The sequence below is a fragment of the Mytilus galloprovincialis genome, chromosome 4, assembly GCF_965363235.1.
Source record: "Mytilus galloprovincialis chromosome 4, xbMytGall1.hap1.1, whole genome shotgun sequence".
Classification (NCBI taxonomy): Eukaryota; Metazoa; Mollusca; class Bivalvia; order Mytilida; family Mytilidae; genus Mytilus; species Mytilus galloprovincialis.
In genome coordinates this window covers 52,150,641-52,174,686 of record NC_134841.1, presented here as the reverse complement: position 1 = coordinate 52,174,686, position 24,046 = coordinate 52,150,641, and the positions used below count along the sequence as shown (strand labels likewise).

Here is a 24,046-nt window from a genome sequence, read left to right as displayed (position 1 = left end):
TAGCACACCACACAGTAATAACATGGTCCTATAGGCTATGCAAGACTAAAAATAAGTTGGGGTCAATTTAGGCCGTAACACATATTTACATATAAAAGTGCATATAGAAACTATGGGAAAGAGCAATTTGTTTCTTTTTGGTAATTTCTATGTTAAATTGACATGATACAAAAAGTCTGAGCGCAACAAGACCCTTTCATTGGACCTTTTTGGATGACAGTATAGTCTGATGCAAATTTTATTTTCATTTTTTATTGGAAAACTTGCATGTAATTTTATTCTCAACAGGCATATATTTGAACCACTAACTATCCTACAGAAGAAGAAAAAAGTTTCATATGAAAGGAAAAAGGTACACTGCAATCTTTGTAAAGTGATTTGTTTTACTGACTAAGTGAACTCTTTAAAATGGAATTCAACTAATTCGACTTTTATGTACATAGCTCCTTATCAGGAAAATTGCAGAATCTACATTTACTGATCAGGGAATTTGCAGAATCTACATTTACTGAACTCTTAGGCCCAAGAACAGTTATTTCAAAGTGCATTTCTTTTAGACAATAAACACAAATAAAAAAAGCACACTTGTTTTAACAGTTTTTTAAGGTGTAGTGCACTACTTATGGGACAAATTATATCAAAATTATAGAAAAGTCTATCGACTCTTTAACTCAAAATATGGACAATTATACGTTAAGGTGGTCTATAATTCAAAAATTTGTAAGGGTTCCCCGGAACCCAGTGTCTCGCCTACTTTTGCTGTTAATCACACACTCATCAAAAATGATGAAAAAAAATTAATAAAATTATTCCTCTCGATACTATCTTTTGATTGTCAGAAGCGTCTGTCAACGTTTGGTAAAAATCCAGGCTATTTTTAAATACTTTAACTGCAGACTGTATGTAATGTTAACTGGAAGAAAAACTAAGTCCATTTATAAGTAAAATACGGAAAAAATGGAATTTTATTTTTACAAAATTTACTTCTGGATACTATCTCCTGATCATAAACAAGCTTCTGGCCAAGTTTTGTACATTTCCAGGATAGTTTAAGAAAGTTATTAAAATTTCAAAAACTTTAACCACAGAGTGAATATTTGTGGACGACGCCGCCGCCGACGACACCGACGAAAAGTAGGATTGCTATGTCTCGCTTTTTCGACTAAAGTCGAAGGCTCGACAATAATATACAACATTTTACATTATATTAAGTAGATATAGTACACAAATTATTGTTTTACAGAAACTATATTATTTTACATTCCCTGAAAGTAAGGACATTGTTTTATCAATATTCTCCTATTTTTTGGACTTGTCAAAAATTCAGTCAATGCATGAAAAGTTTAATAGATGCTTTGTAAAACAGATCCAGTACTCTGGTACTGCTCAAATTACAGAAGAGAATGTCTAAGTTATATTGGTAAACTGTGCACTAAAGAAACTTCTAGTATGAGGCATTAAACAGGTGCATTACCTCCCCTTGACCCTGTTAGACTTGTGATCCATTACAACAGAGTTGAGTACCTGTAGCAATAGACTTGATATTTAGTCAAGAAATGGCTGTGACTGGTAGTAATAAGGATTACTTACATATTGCTACGTGTAATCTCTTGAATGTATCATTATACCAATTTTGACAATAATATTTTTGATTTCCATATAAAACCATTGCTAATACTAAAAATATTTACAATATTTTTGTTATTTTTAGATTCTCCATTCTTAACAAATGTAAATTTTAACTTAATAAGAACCATTTTATCTGTTGAGCCACAAGTTAAAAAAAATCCATAGCATTTAATGGTAGAGAGGAAAAGAAAGTTGAGTGAAAATTCAAAACACAATACACTAACCTTAATTAAAACTTCCACTCTTGTTGAAAATGGAGAATCTTTACATTAATTATTTTAGAATTTATCAACTACATTCTTTCTCTTGTTTATGCAAGATTTATATGAACCATTCATATTGGAAACTGTTCCATAGAGTTAGAAAGACCGCAAAGGGAAATATGGTCACTCTTGGTCTTCTTCAGACTGGCAGTAAAATCCTTGCAAATGTAAGGCGTCTGTTTGGTAGTGCAGAATGTACAAATTGGCAGCCATGTCCAGTGTCAGAATGAGGATGTTAAATCTGATGTCTTGTGAAGAGAGTGCTCAGCTGTCAACATGTTAAGAACATTCACATAATCTGAAAAAGAAATACACTTTTCAATTTTCTGTCATATTTTAAGAAACTGAAATAGGCAAAAAATAGCAAACTGGGAATAACAATTAAAGCAGAGAAACTTTTGAAAACAGTAATTTTTCCCTTCCTTAAACTTGACAAGTCATTCCAGAAAATATTAAATTGTAAAAAGATTATAAAAATCACATGATCTTAAATCGAAAATTTTATAAATCTATAAAATAGTTCTTTCTTACCTTTAAAAGTCAACTCTAATAGCCATTTCCAACATCAATCTGTAAGAACAAGCTGTAATGCTAACCTGAAAAATAAAATGCTTAGTCAATGAAAATAGTAAAAAAGGAATCACTGTTAGTATACTTATGTACATTATATATAGAAATAGATATAAACATTTTAAGGTAAAAGAAGATAGCAAACTGGGAATAACAATTAAAGCAGAGAAACTTTTGAAAACAGTAATTTTTCCCTTCCTTAAACTTGACAGGTCATTCCAGAAAATATTAAATTATAAAAAGATTATAAAAATCACATGATCTTAAATCGAAAATTTTATAAATCTATAAAATAGTTCTTTCTTACCTTTAAAAGTCAACTCTTATAGCCATTTCCAACATCAATCTGTAAGGACACGCTGTAATGCTAACCTGAAAAATAAAATGCTAAGTCATTCAAAATAGTAGAAAAAGGAATCACTGTTGGTATACTTATGTACATTATATATAGAAATAGATATAAACATTTTAAGGTAAAAGAAGATGCAGAGAAAACATCAATGTGACAACATCCCAACATCACTAACAAATATGACATACTTTCCAACCTCTGAAACCTCAAACAGTGAGAATCCCTCTCAGCCTTGACAGCTTAGGGGGAGATTTTGCGTTAATGACATTTTGAAGTTAAATATATGACCTGTACACAAACTTATCTACAAAACACCAATAAAACCAGACAAAGATCTCTATCTAGTTGGAGTTGACATTTTCAATTACCAGTACTAATAAATTAAACATTAAAACAACTGACCAAAAGTTTTCAAGCCCAGGGGTAGCTGATTGTTTGTTTCTTTTTATTGACAGTATAATAAAACTTGTTTAAATAAAGGAATTATATACATACTTGTATTTAAGATATCTTATACCACAAGTCTTACTCCCTTTCATGAAAACATTGGCACTGTTTTATAACCTAAAAAGGAATTAAAATTGACACAAATTATATATTTTACAAATTTGTTAAATTGCCAGCCTAAATTTTTATTAATCTATTCTGTATTCTGATTGGGTAATAGTGAGTTATCTCCCACTGAAAGAGACATTCTTGCAGTTTATTGTACTAGTAGTCTCCCTTGAAGTAAAAATTCTATCAGGATTTACTTTTCATGGTATTAAATTTTATTCATGTACCGGAAAAACATTTATCAAACTGATAATTAGACAATATACGTATAGTGTCTTGAAATATGAAATTTATTTGTATGAGGCTTAGAAACGGGAAAATGCGAGGTTCTACCGAGCATTTTCCCGTTTCGTGCCGAACACAAATAAATTTCATATTTCAAGACACTATACGTATATTGTTTTTATACTGAAATCGATAAAATAATAAAAAAATAATAAAAATATGAAACAAATATTATCAAAAAAAAAGTGTTTGGAATTTCCCTCTTGGGGTACCATTTTGGGGTATTTCCCTATGAGCGTAGTCTAGGCGGTAAGCATTGACAATTTACGGAATTAGAAAGGGAAAATGAATTTAATTAATAGCATTTAATAAACATAGTATATAAATTACCAATTTGAAGACATAACAGGTTTAAATTCATAAAAGTTTGACCATTGTTACTACACGTTGTCATGGTTGTGACGTGACGTTGTAAGTAGGCGGGGCTTATAGGTGAGTTGAGGTCATTGACGTATAAAGCTAATGTTTATACGTATAGCTTTATCTGTATAGTAAAATAGCTGATTGCAGTATAAATATCTATTTTTGTGTGTTGTAAATGTGCAAAATAACAAAAATGTGTGTTGCCTTATGGATAATCCTTAGACTTTATCACATTTTCCCTGATAATGTACAGAATTAATTGGCTTGAATATACTTGCATTATTTCTTTCATGACAAAGCCTCAGACTTGGTTGAAGATCAATGTAATAATTAATCTTCATTTCAGCTGCTTTCCTTTGCTGCTTGATTGCTAACATGGCAAAGCCTCAGTTGAAGATCTAGTAAACATCTTGTAACGAAGTAGCTACTCATCTGCCATCTGGACTGAAACTTGGTACTGGCCAGCTACTGGAACAAAAACTAAAATCATCAATTAGATTATATTTATAAGACTGCTGTTGGTCAATATAAATGAAATAGACATTCCTTCAAGCTTCATATCCTGACCTGCATCAATGGAGCCATTTTCAGCGTCTTATTTGGTGAACAATTGTAATGTTTTTGGTACTTCATTTCGTGGTTTAGCAAAAGCCTGCATACAAGTCTTTACAATGACATCAGTGTGATCAAGTCAAAATTTTAGAACCTTAAGTCAACAACAAAAAACCATTTGACCTCTTACAACTTTAAGCCTAGGGCACATTTTTTCCCTGTAAACTTATATTATGATGATAAAATTTGTTTAAATAGAGGATTTATATACATACTTGTATTGAAGATATCTTATACCACAAGTCTTACTCCCCTTCATGAAAACATTGCCACTGTTTTATTACCTAAAAAAGAATTAAAATTGACACAAATTATATATTTTACAAAGTTGTTAAATTGTCAGCCTAATTTATTATTAATCTATTCTGTATTCTGATTGGGTAATAGTGAGTTATCTCCCACTGAAAGAAACATTCTTGCTGTTTATTATATTAGTCTCCCTTGAAGTAAAAATTCTATCAGGATTTACTTTTCATGGCATTAAATTTCATTCGTGTACCGGAAAAACATCTATCAAACTGATAAATATCTTTTTTGGTGTGTTGTAAATGTGCAAAATAACAAAAATGTGTGTTGACTTATAGATTATGCTTATAGACTTTATCACATTTTTCCTGATAATGTATAGAATTAATTGGCTTGAATATACTTGCATTATTTCTTTCATGACAAAGCCTCAGACTTGGTTGAAGATCAATGTAATAATTAATCTTCATTCCAGCTGCTATCCTTGCTGCTTGATTGCTTACATGGCAAAGCCTCAGACTTGGTTGAAGATCAATGTATTAATAATCTTCATTCCAGCTGCCATCCTTGCTGCTTGATTGCTTACATGGTAAAGCCTTGGACTTGGTTGAAGATCTAAGTAAACATCTTCCATGGAGTTGCTACTCATCTGCCATCTGGACTGAAACTTGGTACCGGCCGGCTACTGGAACAAAAACTAAAACTATAAATTAGATTATATTTATAAGACTGCTGTTGGTCAATATAAATGAAATAGACATTCCTTCAAGCTTCATATCCTAACCTGCATCAATGGAGCCATTTTCAGCGTCTTATTTGGTGAACAATTGTAATTTTGTTGGTACTTCATTTTGTGGTTTGGCCAAAGTCTGCATACATTAGTCTTTACAATGACATCAGTGTGATCAAGTCAAAATTTTAGAACCTTTAGTCAACAACAAAAAACCATTTGACCTCTTACAACTTTAAGCCTAGTGCAGGTTTTTTCCCTGTAAACTTATTTTATGACGATAAAATTTGTTTAAATAGAGGATTTATATACATACTTGTATTTAAGATATCTTATACCACAAGTCTTACTCCCCTTCATGAAAACATTGCCACTGTTTAATTACCTAAAAAGGAATTAAAATTGACACAAATTATATATTTTACAAATTTGTTAAATTGCCAGCCTAAATTTTTATTAATCTATTCTGTATTCTGATTGGGCAATAGAAGGTTATCTCCCACTGAAAGAAACATTCTTGCTGTTTATTATACTAGTCTCCCTTGAGATCAAAATTCTATCAGGATTTACTTTTTATGGCATCAAATTTTATTCGTGTACAAGTAAACATTGATTAAACTGATAAATATCTTTTTTGGTGTGTTGTAAATGTGCAAAAAAACAAAAATGTGTGTTGACTTATATATAATCCTTATAAACTCTGAGTATAAACTTTATCACATTTTTCCAAATCCTGCATACAAGTCTTTACAATGACACCAGAGTGATCAAGTCAAAATTTTAGAACCTTTAGTCAACAACAAAAAACCATTTGACCTAAAAATTACAACTTTAAGCCTAGTGAACGTATTTTCCCTGTAAACTTATTTGATGATGATAAAATTTGTTTAAATAGAGGAGTTATATACATACTTGTATTTAAGACATCTTATACCACAAGTCTTACTCCCCTTCATGAAAACATTGGCACTGTTTTATTACCTAAAAAGGAATTAAAATTGACACAAATTATATATTTTACAAATTTGTTAAATTGCCAGCCTAAATTTTTATTAATCTACTCTGTATTCTGATTGCGTAATAGTGAGTTATCTCCCACTGAAAGAAACATTCTTGCTGTTTATTGTACTAGTCTCCCTTAATGAAGTAAAAATTCTATCAGGATTTACTTTTCATGGAATAACATTTTATTCGTGTACTGGAAAACATTTAGCAAACTGATAAATATCTTTTTTTGTGTGTTGTAAATGTGCAAAATAACAAAAATGTGTGTTGCCTTATCGATAATGCTTATAGACTCTATCACATTTTTCCTGATAATGTACAGAATTAATTGGCTTGAATATACTTGCATTATTTCTTTCATGACAAAGCCTCAGACTTGGTTGAAGATCAATGTAATAATTAATCTTCATTCCAGCTGCTATCCTTGCTGCTTGATTGCTTACATGGCAAAGCCTTGGACTTGGTTGAAGATCTAAGTAAACATCTTCCATCGAGTTGCTTCTCATCTGCCATCTCGACTGACACTTGGTCCTTCCTTTAAGCTTCTTTCCAGATCTTTGTCAATGGCGCAATTTTCTGTGTCTATGCTCTTTTTGCCTATAATTCATTAACCATTTTCATTTTAACTTTAATTCAGTATTATGAAGACTGTTTAATGATAACATCATTATTTCTGAAATTAATGTATGCAGATAATTATCAGAATGTGGTGGCTAACTAAAACAATCTGATGTATCAATTTTGAACAAACGATCTAAACAAAGTCATATTTTCCCAATTAAAATGTAAATAATTATGTAAATATCCAAATTGTCAATATTAAGAGTATATTTGTTGTAATAATTAACTCAGAAATAAATGTGATGTTTTATTTCAAATCCTAAATTGGGGGATCAGTCTACATATACAATTACAATGATTCTTTTAAAATTATATTTCATTAGCAAATAAATTTGAACAAGAAATTATGGACAATTTTGTAATAAAATTTCAAGTCACAGGTCTTTCAAAGGAAAAGTGATTTTTATTACCTAATTTTTTTTTTTAGATAGTTTTAAACACAAATTTAATTGTAATGACCAAATACTTACATCATCATTAGCTGGCAAATATAATGAAAATTTTCCTTCAGGTCTATTTCTGAACTTTCATCTGTGCTCCTCCATCTGTAATACAAACTTAAATCATCTTAATATAAGACAAACATGCACACAATCTTATCTTAACATACCTTTCCTTTGGATCCTTTGACGGCACCTAGAGGAAATTTGGACAAAAAGGCATACAAATATGCACACAATCTTATCTTAACATACCTGCTGTTCAGATCCTTGGACGCCACCTAGAAGAAACTTGGACAAAAAGGCATACAAACATATACACAATCTTATCTTAACATACCTGCTGTCCAATCCTTGGGACGCCACCTAGAGGAAACTTGGACAAAAAAGCATACAAACTTATACACAATCTTATCTTAACATACCTGCTGTCCGATCCTTGGACGCCACCTAGAGGAAATTTGGACAAAAAGGCATACACACATATACACAATCTTATCTTAACATACCTGCTGTCTGATCCTTGGACGCCACCTAGAGGAAACTTGGACAAAAAGGCATACAAACATATACACAATCTTATCTTGACATACCTGCTGTCCGATCCTTGGACGCCACCTAGAGGAAACTTGGACAAAAAGGCATACACACATATACACAATCTTATCTTAACATACCTGCTGTCCGATCCTTGGACGCCACCTAGAGGAAACTTGGACAAAAAAGCATACAAACATATACACAATCTTATCTTAACATACCTGCTGACCAATCCTTGGACACCACCTAGAGGAAATTTGGACAAAAAGGCATACAAATATGCACACAATCTTATCTTAACATACCTGCTGTTCAGATCCTTGGACGCCACCTAGAAGAAACTTGGACAAAAAGGCATACAAACATATACACAATCTTATCTTAACATACCTGCTGTCCAATCCTTGGGACGCCACCTAGAGGAAACTTGGACAAAAAAGCATACAAACTTATACACAATCTTATCTTAACATACCTGCTGTTCGATCCTTGGACGCCACCTAGAGGAAATTTGGACAAAAAGGCATACACACATATACACAATCTTATCTTAACATACCTGCTGTCTGATCCTTGGACGCCACCTAGAGGAAACTTGGACAAAAAGGCATACAAACATATACACAATCTTATCTTAACATACCTGCTGTCCGATCCTTGGACGCCACCTAGAGGAAACTTGGACAAAAAGGCATACACACATATACACAATCTTATCTTAACATACCTGCTGTCCGATCCTTGGACGCCACCTAGAGGAAACTTGGACAAAAAAGCATACAAACATATACACAATCTTATCTTAACATACCTGCTGACCGATCCTTGGACACCACCTAGAGGAAATTTGGACAAAAAGGCATACAAACATATACACAATCTTATCTTAACATACCTGCTGTTCAAATCCTTGGGACGCCACCTAGAGGAAATTTGGACAAAAAAGAATACACACATGCACACAATCTTATCTTAACATACCTGCTGTCTGATCCTTGTACGCCACCTAGAGGAAACTTGGACAAAAAGGCATACAAACATATACACAATCTTATCTTAACATACCTGCTGTCCGATCCTTGGACGCCACCTAGAGGAAACTTGGACAAAAAGGCATACAAACATATACACAATCTTATCTTAACATACCTGCTGTCCGATCCTTGGACGCCACCTAGAGGAAACTTGGACAAAAAGGCATACACACATATACACAATCTTATCTTAACATACCTGCTGTCCGATCCTTGGACGCCACCTAGAGGAAACTTGGACAAAAAGGCATACAAACATATACACAATCTTATCTTAACATACCTGCTGTCCCATACTTGGACGCCACCTAGAGGAAACTTGGACAAAAAGGCATACAAACATATACACAATCTTATCTTAACATACCTGCTGTCCGATCCTTGGACGCCACCTAGAGGAAACTTGGACAAAAAGGCATACACACATATACACAATCTCATCTTAACATACCTGCTGTCCGATCCTTGGACGCCACCTAAAGGAAACTTGGACAAAAAGGCATACAAACATATACACAATCTTATCTTAACATACCTGCTGTCCGATGATCCTTGGACGCCACCTAGAGGAAACTTGGACAAAAAGGCATACAAACATATACACAATCTTATCTTAACATACCTGCTGTCCGATCCTTGGACGCCACCTAGAGGAAATTAGACAAAAAGGCATACAAACATATACACAATCTTATCTTAACATACCTGCTGTCTGATCCTTGGACGCCACCTAGAGGAAACTTGGACAAAAAGGCATACAAATATATACACAATCTTATCTTAACATACCTGCTGTCCGATCCTTGGACGCCACAATCTTATCTTAACATACCTGCTGTCCGATCCTTGGACGCCACCTAGAGGAAACTTGGACAAAAAGGCATACAAATATATACACAATCTTATCTTAACATACCTGCTGTCCGATCCTTGGACGCCACCTAGAGGAAACTTGGACAAAAAGGCATACAAACATATACACAATCTTATCTTAACATACCTGCTGTTCGATCCTTGGACGCCACCTAGAGGAAATTTGGACAAAAAGGCATACACACATATACACAATCTTATCTTAACATACCTGCTGTCTGATCCTTGGACGCCACCTAGAGGAAACTTGGACAAAAAGGCATACAAACATATACACAATCTTATCTTAACATACCTGCTGTCCGATCCTTGGACGCCACCTAGAGGAAACTTGGACAAAAAGGCATACACACATATACACAATCTTATCTTAACATACCTGCTGTCCGATCCTTGGACGCCACCTAGAGGAAACTTGGACAAAAAAGCATACAAACATATACACAATCTTATCTTAACATACCTGCTGACCGATCCTTGGACACCACCTAGAGGAAATTTGGACAAAAAGGCATACAAACATATACACAATCTTATCTTAACATACCTGCTGTTCAAATCCTTGGGACGCCACCTAGAGGAAATTTGGACAAAAAAGAATACACACATGCACACAATCTTATCTTAACATACCTGCTGTCTGATCCTTGTACGCCACCTAGAGGAAACTTGGACAAAAAGGCATACAAACATATACACAATCTTATCTTAACATACCTGCTGTCCGATCCTTGGACGCCACCTAGAGGAAACTTGGACAAAAAGGCATACAAACATATACACAATCTTATCTTAACATACCTCCTGTCCGATCCTTGGACGCCACCTAGAGGAAACTTGGACAAAAAGGCATACACACATATACACAATCTTATCTTAACATACCTGCTGTCCGATCCTTGGACGCCACCTAGAGGAAATTTGGACAAAAAGGCATACAAACATATACACAATCTTATCTTAACATACCTGCTGTCCCATACTTGGACGCCACCTAGAGGAAACTTGGACAAAAAGGCATACAAACATATACACAATCTTATCTTAACATACCTGCTGTCCGATCCTTGGACGCCACCTAGAGGAAACTTGGACAAAAAGGCATACACACATATACACAATCTCATCTTAACATACCTGCTGTCCGATCCTTGGACGCCACCTAAAGGAAACTTGGACAAAAAGGCATACAAACATATACACAATCTTATCTTAACATACCTGCTGTCCGATGATCCTTGGACGCCACCTAGAGGAAACTTGGACAAAAAGGCATACAAACATATACACAATCTTATCTTAACATACCTGCTGTCCGATCCTTGGACGCCACCTAGAGGAAATTAGACAAAAAGGCATACAAACATATACACAATCTTATCTTAACATACCTGCTGTCTGATCCTTGGACGCCACCTAGAGGAAACTTGGACAAAAAGGCATACAAATATATACACAATCTTATCTTAACATACCTGCTGTCCGATCCTTGGACGCCACAATCTTATCTTAACATACCTGCTGTCCGATCCTTGGACGCCACCTAGAGGAAACTTGGACAAAAAGGCATACAAATATATACACAATCTTATCTTAACATACCTGCTGTCCGATCCTTGGACGCCACCTAGAGGAAACTTGGACAAAAAGGCATACAAACATATACACAATCTTATCTTAACATACCTGCTGTCCGATCCTTGGACGCCACCTAGAGGAAACTTGGACAAAAAGGCATACAAACATATACACAATCTTATCTTAACATACCTGCTGTCCGATGATCCTTGGACGCCACCTAGAGGAAACTTGGACAAAAAGGCATACAAACATATACACAATCTTATCTTAACATACCTGCTGTCCGATCCTTGGACGCCACCTAGAGGAAATTGGACAAAAAGGCATACAAACATATACACAATCTTATCTTAACATACCTGCTGTCTGATCCTTGGACACCACCTAGAGGAAACTTGGACAAAAAGGCATACAAATATATACACAATCTTATCTTAACATACCTGCTGTCCGATCCTTGGACGCCACAATCTTATCTTAACATACCTGCTGTCTGATCCTTGGACGCCACCTAGAGGAAACTTGGACAAAAAGGCATACAAATATATACACAATCTTATCTTAACATACCTGCTGTCCGATCCTTGGACGCCACCTAGAGGAAACTTGGACAAAAAGGCATACAAACATATACACAATCTTATCTTAACATACCTGCTGTCCGATCCTTGGACGCCACCTAGAGGAAACTTGGACAAAAAAGTATACAAACATATACACAATCTTATCTTAACATACCTGCTGTCCGATCCTTGGACGCCACCTAGAGGAAATTTGGACAAAAAGGCATACACACATATACACAATCTTATCTTAACATACCTGCTGTCCGATTCTTGGACGCCACCTAGAGGAAACTTGGACAAAAAGGCATACAAACATATACACAATCTTATCTTAACATACCTGCTGTCCGATCCTTGGACGCCACCTAGAGGAAACTTGGACAAAAAGGCATACAAACATATACACAATCTTATCTTAACATACCTGCTGTCCGATCCTTGGACGCCACCTAGAGGAAACTTGGACAAAAAAGCATACAAACATATACACAATCTTATCTTAACATACCTGCCGTTCCGATCCTTGGGATGCCACCTAGAGGAAATTTGAACAAAAAGGCATACAAACATATACACAATCTTATCTTAACATACCTTCCAGTCAGATCCTTGGACGCCACCTAAAACATAAAATGAAATAGATAACCATACTTCACTATCAATTCTTTGAAGTAACCTATAACATAAAATGAAATAAAGGAGTTACTAAGGGGCAATAAGGCCTTTTTGTGGCCCAAAAATTACTGCAAATTTAAAAGTTATCATACATAGTCTAAAATAACTGAAAACTTGACTAAGGTATAAGGTACTAAGAAAAACAAAACAAATTTGATATTGAACAAGTTACCTTGGCAACAAATCATGACTTAACTTGCATATTATGTTTTTTCATCAAATTTTACGTATATTTTAGATTGAAAAAGTATGTGCGCAGCCAAGAAACATAAAAAAAAAGATTTTTTTACTTTGAAAAATGTCACTTCCGGTATTGTTTGATAGTTTACTTGACACTGATTTAAAAAATATATGGTTCTATATACTTTTACATTAATTTAGTGAAAAAATAGCTACTTCCAGTTTAGAAAAGGTCACTTCCGGTTGTTTTTTTCAAGGTTAAATGGATTGCAACCTAATGCAAAAAGTCCCACGACTTTATTATGTATACACATGAGATATAAAAAGCAAAGGTCAAATTATAGAATGTGAAAGGTCCGAAACAAGGGCCTCAAATCAAAAGACCCTATGTTTTAATTATATATGATAAATGAATTATATAACCATACCTGTAATTTTAGATATTACAGGGGAAAAAACTCTCATTAAGTGACTACTTTTTCAACTCAAATTTATGTATTAGGACATGTCGCAACTAATAATTCTTAAAAATGTTTTGTTGATATCTTATAACTAAGATTTTTGAAAGTTTGTAATATAAGGCCAGGATTTTTTAATTTGTTGGTTTACAGATCTACTGACCAGATTTTGTCGATTTCCAGAATAAAAATAAAATCGACTTTTCAGGCTTTTTTATTCCGGCCGACCCTAACAAATGCATTATCCCTGAAAATTAATTAAAAGATCCTTTTTTTATGAAATGAAATGCATTAATCACTAACAAAAGTGATGACACTTTCTGTTGTGAAAAAATAAAACTTCCAGTTTACGTTTCTAAAAATAAACAAATCAATTATTCATGACCTTGAAATGTCGTTTGCACATATAATTTTGCGGAACGAAACCTGTGTTTAAAACCAATTACACAATAAGTTTGTTTCCCTTATATGTCACCAGTCCGTAAGATGCATGTTCTCATAGAAATAGACTTGTCCAAATGTGGACAGGTGGAAGTTCAAGACATTAAGTTAAAGTACTGAATTTTAACAAATTATTTGATATTTTCTTGTTTCATAGATAATAAAAAAAAACGACCGACCCAACTTTTTCATGGAGAAAATCCGTAAACCAACAAATTAAAAAACCGTGGCCTAAACAAGCCAAAATCAAAATTTTGAACATATCAAATACAAAAGGGGAAATAACTCTCATATAGAATCTTTATACAGCTTTGGTCAAAATTAAACGAAAACATCCTGAGGATATAAAGAGCAAATTGGAAAAATAAGTTTGTTGGTTTCTTATACAGTTGCAATGTTTTCGAAATAACAATAGAAACAGTGTTTGGGGAGATAACTCTTACATGGAAAAGTATTTGGTTAGGCAGTAGTAGTTACAAAAGTGTACAAACTGTATATCACGTTCCAAATATCTAAGCGACATCTTGCGAAACAACACAACAGCTAAGGAAAAAATTAGGCAGAAGAAAAAAAAAGAAAAAATAATCAGGAGATAACCTATAGGTCTTTCCACACAACCATACACATGAAAACATATAAAACGAAATAGATAAACCAACCTCCATATCAATTATTTGAAATTACCTATAGAATAGAAAGGGAAAAAAACAACCAAACACATGAAAAACATATAAAAGGAAATAGATAAACATTATTATTAATTACAATGACAGGCAGACATGTACTGCTAACAATTCTTCCAACAAATATAATTGACCTATTGCTTACAGTTAAAGAAAATCAGACTAAAACACAAGAACTTAAAAATGAGCAATGAACTGTGAAAATGAGGTCAAGGTCAAATAAAACCTGCGCGACTGACATATTGATCATAAAATATTTCCATACACCAAATATAGTTGACCTATTGCATATAGTATAAGAAAAAAAGATCAAAACTCAAAAACTTAACTTTGACCAGTGAATCATGAAAATGAGGTCAAGGTCATATGACACCTGCCAGCTAGACATGTACACCTTACAATATTTCATACACCAAATATAGTAGACCTATTGCAAACAGTATAAGAAAAACAAGACTAAAACACAAAAACTTATCTATAACCACTGAACCATGAAAATGAGGTCAAGGTCAGATGACACCTGCCAGTTGGACATGTACACCTTGCAGTCCTTCCAATCACTGAATATACTAGACCTATAATTGCTTATAGTATTAGAGATATGGACTTGACCGGCAAAACTTAACCTTGTTCAATGTTCCATGAAATGTCAAGATCAAGAGAAAAATGTCTGACTAGCATGAGGACCTCGCAAGGTACGAACATACCAAATATAGTTACCGTTATCTCATTACTTATAATAAGGGAGAATTTACAAAAAGTAGTCACTGAACCATGAAAATGAGGTCAAGGACATTGGACATGTGACTGATGGAAACTTCATAACATGAGGCATCTATATACAAAGTATGAAACATCCAGGTCTTCCCTTTCTAAAATATAAAGCTTTTGAGAAAATAGCTAAGCTAACGCCGCCGCCACCAGATCACTATCCCTAAGTCGCATGCTCGACAAAAACTTTAACCACAGAGTGAATGTTTGTGGATGACGCCATCAACGACGGAATGTAGGATTGCTATGTCTCGCTTTTTCGACAAAAGTCGTAGGCTTAACAAAAAGAAGTGGCTTTAAATCAGCTACATATGCATCATTGGTCAATTGCCCTTTTGTTTACTTATCATTGACTATTTTCATTTTAAATATAGATTTCAATCAGATGATATAATCAGTATTTTAAAATTAATGTGCATGTCAAATTATCAGAAGTTGGTGGCTAACCAAAACAATCTGATATATACTTTGATCAAAAATGATTCAATATCAACTGAATTTCAAACAATCTTAATCAAGTCATATTTTTCAAATTACTTAAAAAAAATATTGACAATCAGAAACTTTACTTGCATTCAGATAATTTTAGTAAGACTTATAAGAGAATAGGTTTTCAAATTGTCATTGCTAAGAGACTATTTGCTGTTGAAATTAATTTAGAAATTAATGTGAAAGCATGGTTTATGTCAAATACTTAATTCTAGGACAAGTTGTTTATTTACAATTAGTAAATTACAATACATTCTTATTATTCTTTATTAAACAAACTCAGACGCAGTAACTGCGCTACAGGAGCATCAATTATACATAGTACATTATAATTACAGATGACAGAACAAGTGAAACTGTGAGCTACTGGTCACTGATGATACACCCACCTTAAAAATATGTAAGTGTTCGTTAAATAGGAAGTTGTTGAGTGATTAATCTGAAAATGTATCACACAGTATAGCCGACTTGTATAAACCCTGAAACCAAATTTCAGAAATTCTTGTATTGGAGTTCCTAGGAAAAAAGTGACGAAAATTTTCAACTTGGCTAAGTATCAGGTGTAAAATGATACACGTATTCGGTAAACAGGAAGTTGCTGGGTGATGAATCTGAAAACGCATCACACTGTATAGTTGATATATATAAACCCTGAAAATTTTTTTTCTCAGAAATCCTTGTATTGTAGTTCCTAAGAAAAATGTGACAAAAAATGTTCATGGGATCAACTGATGGATGGACAGACAGAGGTAAAACCAGAGGCGGATTTAGGTGGCCTGGGCTCCCCCTTTTTGGGAAAAAATTTGGTTGCTTATATAGAGAATCACTGATGAGTGACTGGAGCGGGCCCCCTCTTAGGCAGTCAGTGGGCCCCCACTCAGGAAAATTTCTGGATCCGCCACTGAAAACAGTATTACCTACCCCCGCCCCCTTTTTCAAAGCGGGGGTATAATGAGTAGAAATTGGTCCGATTACACAGTTATTGTCCCTTGATTTTCATTGTCCACGAATGTAGTCCCTAGTGTGGACAGTGTGTTACTGCCAATTTTGTTTATACCCCTACCAAATATATTTCTCCATGTTTTATGCCTCATATAGTAAGTCAAGGGATGAAATGACACTGTAAAAAAATTTGGGTAATGAATTTTAGAGTAAAGAAGTGATTTGGTCCAGTTGAAAAAGGTTAAAAATTAGCACTTCGGAAGCTGTCAAAAGATTTCAAGACCCCCTTAACATAAAATTTTCCATATTTTGAGTTAGAGATGATGAAGTTTTCTATAATAACTGTGTACTCGGACCAATTATCTTAATATTTATTGAAATCTAAGATTTCAAGTTATTAGAACATATATTATAGACATTAAGTAATTATAAAGAATTGTATTACTGTATATATTTTATATAAATTATAAAATATATTTCATTCAAGTATAAATTTGAAAAAGAAATTTTGGACTAATTTGTAATGATTTTTCAAGCTGTTTCTCCAACTAATTTGAAAACTTCTTTTCAAGCTGTTTCTCCAACCAATTTGAAAACTATTTTTTTTATTATCTAACAAATTTTAACATAGTTTCAAATACAATTGTAATGACCATCATATACTTACATCATCATTATCGGGCAACTAAAATGAAACCGTCTTCCTTCAGGTCTAGGACTGAACTTTCATCTGGGCTCATCCATCTGTAATACAAAATAAAATTATTCTTATATTTATGAGACAACAGTTATAGTAAATTGAAATAAAAATATACTTAAATTAAAGTAATATGAAGATATCCAAATTGACAATCAGTATCTTTCTTTCAATCAGTTAGACGAAATTAGAGAAAAGGTTTCCAAATTGTCAATGGTTAGATAATTAAGAGCTGACTGCCACTAGCGCATGATATGCTGGACGCTTTTTAAAGAATAAAGTTCCATAAGTCCTCACTGTTTTAATTTTATAAATAAAAAAGAATTATAGGAGGTTTTATTTAATAGGTTAGGTAGAAACCAGTCACCAAAGTTTCATGAAAACTGCTCAAAGCACTTGAGTTATTGTCTGAAAAATGGGAAAATCCCCAATTTTTTATGAATAAAATCTCATGACTTACAAAACACAAAATTTAAAACTTATAAAAATTGAAAGGGAGCTTAATTATGTCAAAAGATTTTAAAAATAATTCATCAAAGATTTAATGGAAATTGGTTAAAGCATTTTGGAGTTATTGTTGGACAAGGTATACCATAATACGTCCCTTAAACAGGTGTATAAAAATAAAAAGATGGGGTATGATGAGACAACTCTCCACAAGAGACCAAATGACACAGAAATTAACAACTATAAGACAGCCTGTGTAATGACAATATGTCTGGAGGATGTGGTATTTCAAATAAACCTTCTGGTCATCACAAGCCAATGAAAAGTGTTCAGACCCTACATGCAGCTAAAAGACATTAATAAATATGAGTAAACAGTCCAATGAGAATTCAAATGATCTAAAATAAAAGTTTTGATATTCATGCATGGCCCATAATTTACAATTTTCAGGAAACATTATAAGCTTAAGGCCACAACTTATTAATTTCTAGTTCTTCTGACACTTCTCAAAAACTAGAGGCTCTAAATAGCCTGTGTCGCTCACCTTGGTATATGTGAATACAAATGCATTAAACAAAAGAAGCAAATAGATTCATGACAAAATTGTGTATTGGTGATAGTGATGTGTTTGTACATCTTACTTTACTGAACATTCTTGCTGCTTACAATTATCTCTATCTATAATGAACTTGGCCCAGTAGTTTCAGTGGAAAATGTTAGTAAAAATTCACAAATTTTATGAAAATGGTTAAAAATTGACTATAAAGGGCAATAACTCCTAAAGGGGTCAACTGACCATTTCGGTCATGTTGACTTATTTATAAATCTTACTTTGCTGAACATTATTGCTGTTTACAGTTTATCTCTATCTATAATAATATTCAAGATAATAACCCAAAACAGTAAAATCTCCATAAAATTACCAATTCAGGGGCAGCAACCCAACAACGGGTTGTCCGATATATCTGAAAATTTAAGGGCAGATAGATCTTGACCTGATGAACAATTTTACCTCGGTTATATTTGGTCTAAATGCTTTAGTTTTTGAGTTATAAGCCAAAAACTGCATTTTACCCCCATGCTTTATTTTTAGCCATGGTAGCCATCTTGGTTGGTTGACTGGGTCACCAGACAAATTTTTTAAACTAGATACCCCAATGATTATTGTGGCCAAGTTTGGATTAATTTGGCCCGGTAGTTTCAGAGGAGAAGATTTTTGTAAAAGATTACCAAGATTTACAAAAAATGGTTAAAAATTGACTATAAAGGGCAATAACTCCTAAAGGGGTCAACTGACCATTGCGGTCATGTTGACTTATTTGTAAATCTTACTTTCCTGAACATTATTGCTGTTTACAGTTTATCTCTATCTATAATAATATTCAAGATAATAAACCAAAACAGTAAAATTTCCATAAAATTACCAATTCAGGGGCAGCAACCCAACAATGGGTTGTCCGATTCATCTGAAAATTTCAGGGCAGATAGATCTTGACCTGATGAACAATTTTACCCCCATGTCAGATTTGCTCTAAATGCTTTGGTTTTTGAGTTATAAGCCAAAAACCGCATTTTACCCCTATGTTCTATTTTTAGCCATGGCGGCCATCTTGGTTGGTTGACCGGGTCACCGGACACATTTTTTAAACTAGATACCCCAATGATGATTGTGGCCAAGTTTGGTAAAATTTGGCCTGGTAGTTTTAGAGAAGATTTTTGTAAAAGTTAACGACGATGGACGCAGGACGACGACGCCGGACGCCAAGTGATGGGAAAAGCTCACTTGGCCCTTTGGGCCAGGTGAGCTAAAAAAGGGTAGCAAGAGAATAAAAAAAAAATGTTTTTTTCCAAAATTTCAATTCTTGGCAGGAGAAAGTATTTTTTTTACTAGTGACCAATATTATTTTTGAAATGTTAGAAAAATAAAATCTATGAAAAACATTTTATGCCACCTACTAATCTCTCAAAAAGTTAATGTTAAAGCAACGGTTTTTAATTCACAGAGTTCTGAACTACATTTTTTTTGTATTTACACAATGCATCATATTTAACATTCATATTTTTACTGCACAGTGATATGAATATCCCATTCTGGCGAGGGTTTTACTTCCAGTTTGAGAAAGCCCTATGGTGACCTGATATTTCTAGTCCCTAGTCACCCAAGGGGGGGGGGGGGGGAGAAAAATATAATAGCAATCAGATCTTTATGTATATGGGATATATTGCTCTGTGTTGAAGGCCATACTGTGTGTGAACTGTGTTGGTTACAAACCTCAACAAATTTGGTCTCTGGTGAAAGTTTGTCTCATTGAACATCATACAAATTTTTTTTAAAAGATTTAGTACATTGTTCAGTTGGATTGATGTGCTTTTTCAATTACCAAAAACACTTTCTTATCAAATTCCATGCTTTTTAACTTTGTAATGATACTAAAAGATATAAATTAAAGTTTAGAGGGGAAAAAAAACTTTTAAAAGATTAACAAGAGTATACATGCTGAAATGTCTGGCCTTCTTTACTAATCATTGATATTATGTTGATAGTCCTAAATATAAAGCTTTATTACAACTGTAACATAAACTTAAACATTAACCAAGAAAACTAAACATTGACCAATGAATCATGACAATGAGGTCAAGGTCAGATGAACCATGCCAGGCAGGCATGTACAGCTAACAATTCTTCTGTACAACAAATATAATTGACCTATTGCTTATATTGCTATTGAACATGAGGTCAAGGTCAAATAAAACCTGCATGACTGACATAAAGGTCAAATAAAACCTGCATGACTGACATAAAGGTCAAATAAAACCTGCATGACTGACATATAGATCATAAAATATTTCCATGCACCAAATATAGTTGACCAATTGCATATAGTATTAGAAAAAAAGACCAAAACTCAAAAAATTGACTTTGACCACTGAACCATGAAAATGAGGTCAAGGTCATATGACACCTGCCAGCTAGACATGTACACCTTAGAATTTAACATTATAAAAATCTTAACTTTTTATTCCAGGAGTCACTGAACCATAAACATTAGGTCAAGGACATTGGACATGTGACTGACAGAAACTTCGTAACATGAGGCATCCAAGTCTTCAACCTTCTAAAATATAAAGCTGTTAAGAAGTTAGCTAATGCTGCCGCCGGATCGCTAACTATCCCTATGTCGAGCTTTCTGCAACAAAAGTCACAGGCTCGACAAAAACAAGAATGCGTCCAAAGTACATGGATTCGTACTATCATTATCATAACAGACAAACAAAAAGACAGACAATGAAAATGGACGCACAGACCAGGAATTATAATGCCCCTCTACTATTGTAGGTGGTGCAGAAAAAATTAACAAATATAATAGTATCATTGCGGTACCACTCCAATGCATTGGACTGCCATCATTGGGATTATCTCTTCATCCATGTTATATTGTCATTAAGACATTGAAAAATCTTCCAAATAATTTGGAGGCGTCAGTGCTTAATATAGTGCCAAATTGTGGTCTTCCATGAAGCACTTAAAAACATATTGCATTATCAGTCTGATTAAAATTTTGGTTTTATAAATTTTAAGACGCGAGTTTCTTTTATAATAAAAAGTACTTTTAGTTTTTTTTCTGCACAGAAACTCAAGCAGTGTAAATAAGTTGACTTTATTATTAAAATTCAGGTGGTTTATATTATCAGACAAAAAGAATTTCTTTCAGGAAAGTGTTTACTTTTGTGAAATATAAAATAATTTGAGTTTTAATAAGGCAAGGATTTTTAATTAATTGGTTTATTGAGACTTAATTCTTTGAAATTGAATGCAGAAATTCATTCTTTTTTTTATTTTCCAGTGTGGATTAGGTGAGGTAAAAGATGAAATACACTTGGTCTTTCATTGCACCAAATTTAACAAGGAAAATGTTTAAAACTTTCTCCCATGAAGTCATGTTAAATAAACTTATCTAGTTCTCCTGAAAAGTTATTTTTGTTGATGACCAGTGCCTGGACATTTTAGTAATTTGTTCCTTTTCATTAGGTTAAATTTATAATTTCATGACTATATATAGCTTGCTTGACATTTTTAGACAGAGAGAGCATATGGAAAAAAAACCATGCCAAGTTAATTAATTCAAAATAATTCTTAACTTACCTCACATATTGTGCACGTAGCTCATTTCCATAGTGACCATAAAATATGATTTTGTTGTATCATTCATGTTTTTGGCAGGACCTACACAAATGTATACATACAGGTTGCCACCCCAGGTGGAGATACCCCTTAAATTAGGGACTGTCCATCAGTCAATGGGGTGACATTTTACTGTTGTAGAAAAACTTCAGACTTTTTAACTTAAAAGGGGAAAAATGTTTGGACATGTTTTACCATATAATACCAGATAGTTGTAGAGTTCTCAGTGGTGGATCCAGAACTTTTCATAAGGGGAGGCCCACTGACTGTCCTAAGGGGGCCCTGCCCCAGTCTTGCTTCAGTGATTTTCTATATAATCAACCAAATTTTTCCAAAGAAAGGGAGGGCTCAGGTCCCCCCTTGAATCCGCCTATGGTTCTTTGGGTAAAGTTTCTTCAAATAATATAAATATGTGCTCATTTGTACTAAGTGGTTTTTACAAAACAATTTTTTTTATATCACTTGAAGTGTACCCATCTTAATAGGGATAGTCATTACATTGAGAGGTTACCCCTCATTTGAGGGGTTGTTCCCAACCTGAAAAGATATGTTATTTCAAATCGATTTACACAAAAAAAAACTGACATGCATGCCGTGCGGGTCGAGTAGACCCGCCAGGGAAAATATAATAGTGTAACAAATTCAAAGCAGATTATTGAATTATGAAATCTGAATATTAAATCTTCTCTATGGATTATCTAATTATAAACTCGTTTTCGACAGCCACCAAAATAAACTTGACATTCATTTTGTACAACACTTCTATCACTTTTCCTTAATTTGTTAACATGTTATCATTAAAGAAAGAATAAAACCTACCTAATGCAAGAGACTTTCCAACCAAAGTGATATGTAACCTAAGTGAACAGCCTGTTTAGTGTAACTAGTAATTCGAAATGAATTCCCTCACTTATCAGTGATAAACTGTTCACAAATTAGAACAAAAGAACTATTCCCAATAAACAGCCGTGAGGTATTTTGTCTAATGAACCATGAAGCCTAAATACAGTATTGTAAAATCTGTTCAAGTTCAAAACACAAGTTTAACCTTTCTAAAGCCACGACCGTGACGCAACGTTAGATATTGCTACTACCACGAAAAATAGCGCTAAGTAAATATTTAACGGGGAAATTTTCTTAGAAATGCTGAAATTTAAATTATATATAAAAATAAAGATTTATTGTTCACATTAAGATAGAGAAAGAATAAACATAAGACATTTATAGGCTTCGGAAGACACAGATTAACAGAAAAAAAAACGTTAACTTAAAGCGTTGTCCCATGCAACAAACTCGAAACATAAAACTCCAAAAATTGGCGAAATGTTCACGCAACTCTTCAAACTTTTGCATGAATGTTCTATGACGTGATATATTTCAGTATTGGTTTACATTGCTGTCTCCATTTAAAATATGCATAGACATTTTGAAATGAATATGATGTTCGGAAATGTCCCATGGGAAATTTTGTTTGGAAACCTGAAACATTTCAGTTAAAAAAATAAAGTTTTGACAAATAATTTATTAAATTGTAAGCCCAATCGTTTTGTACTCAATGTAAGCTCCAAAAAATTCCAAATTAATAAATAAATTGAGCTGCATATTCAATTCAAACAATAGGTTTGCAATGTCTTGCGGAAATGTCCGAGTTAAACTTTCATACCTGCACAAAACTTTTACGGCCAAAAAACAGAGATTTGATTTCGTGAAGATTATTTTTCGGCTTCGTTTTCTATACCAATAACAAGTACTTTAAAAGATGAAGTTGGTACACCAAATTGAATTAAGATTATAGGGTTGTCTATAAAAAAATAC

At 33.5% G+C, this 24,046-nt stretch overlaps 3 long non-coding RNA genes across 3 annotated transcripts; 1 reads left to right on the top strand and 2 right to left on the bottom strand.

Annotated features, from left to right (window-relative positions):
* The first annotated feature begins 286 nt into the window (after positions 1–286).
* On the top strand, positions 287–21,719 carry LOC143072407 (uncharacterized). Its single transcript, XR_012977168.1, has 3 exons — positions 287–352; positions 16,301–16,362; positions 21,075–21,719. It is a non-coding gene; the product is annotated as an uncharacterized LOC143072407 (long non-coding RNA).
* LOC143072406 (uncharacterized) lies at positions 4,978–6,294 on the bottom strand. Its single transcript, XR_012977167.1, has 2 exons — positions 5,922–6,294; positions 4,978–5,572 (listed from the first exon to the last, which is right to left on the bottom strand). It is a non-coding gene; the product is annotated as an uncharacterized LOC143072406 (long non-coding RNA).
* On the bottom strand, positions 12,458–23,187 carry LOC143072405 (uncharacterized). The gene is made up of 3 exons (XR_012977166.1): positions 23,051–23,187; positions 17,572–17,648; positions 12,458–12,885 (listed from the first exon to the last, which is right to left on the bottom strand). It is a non-coding gene; the product is annotated as an uncharacterized LOC143072405 (long non-coding RNA).
* Positions 23,188–24,046: the final 859 nt, after the last annotated feature.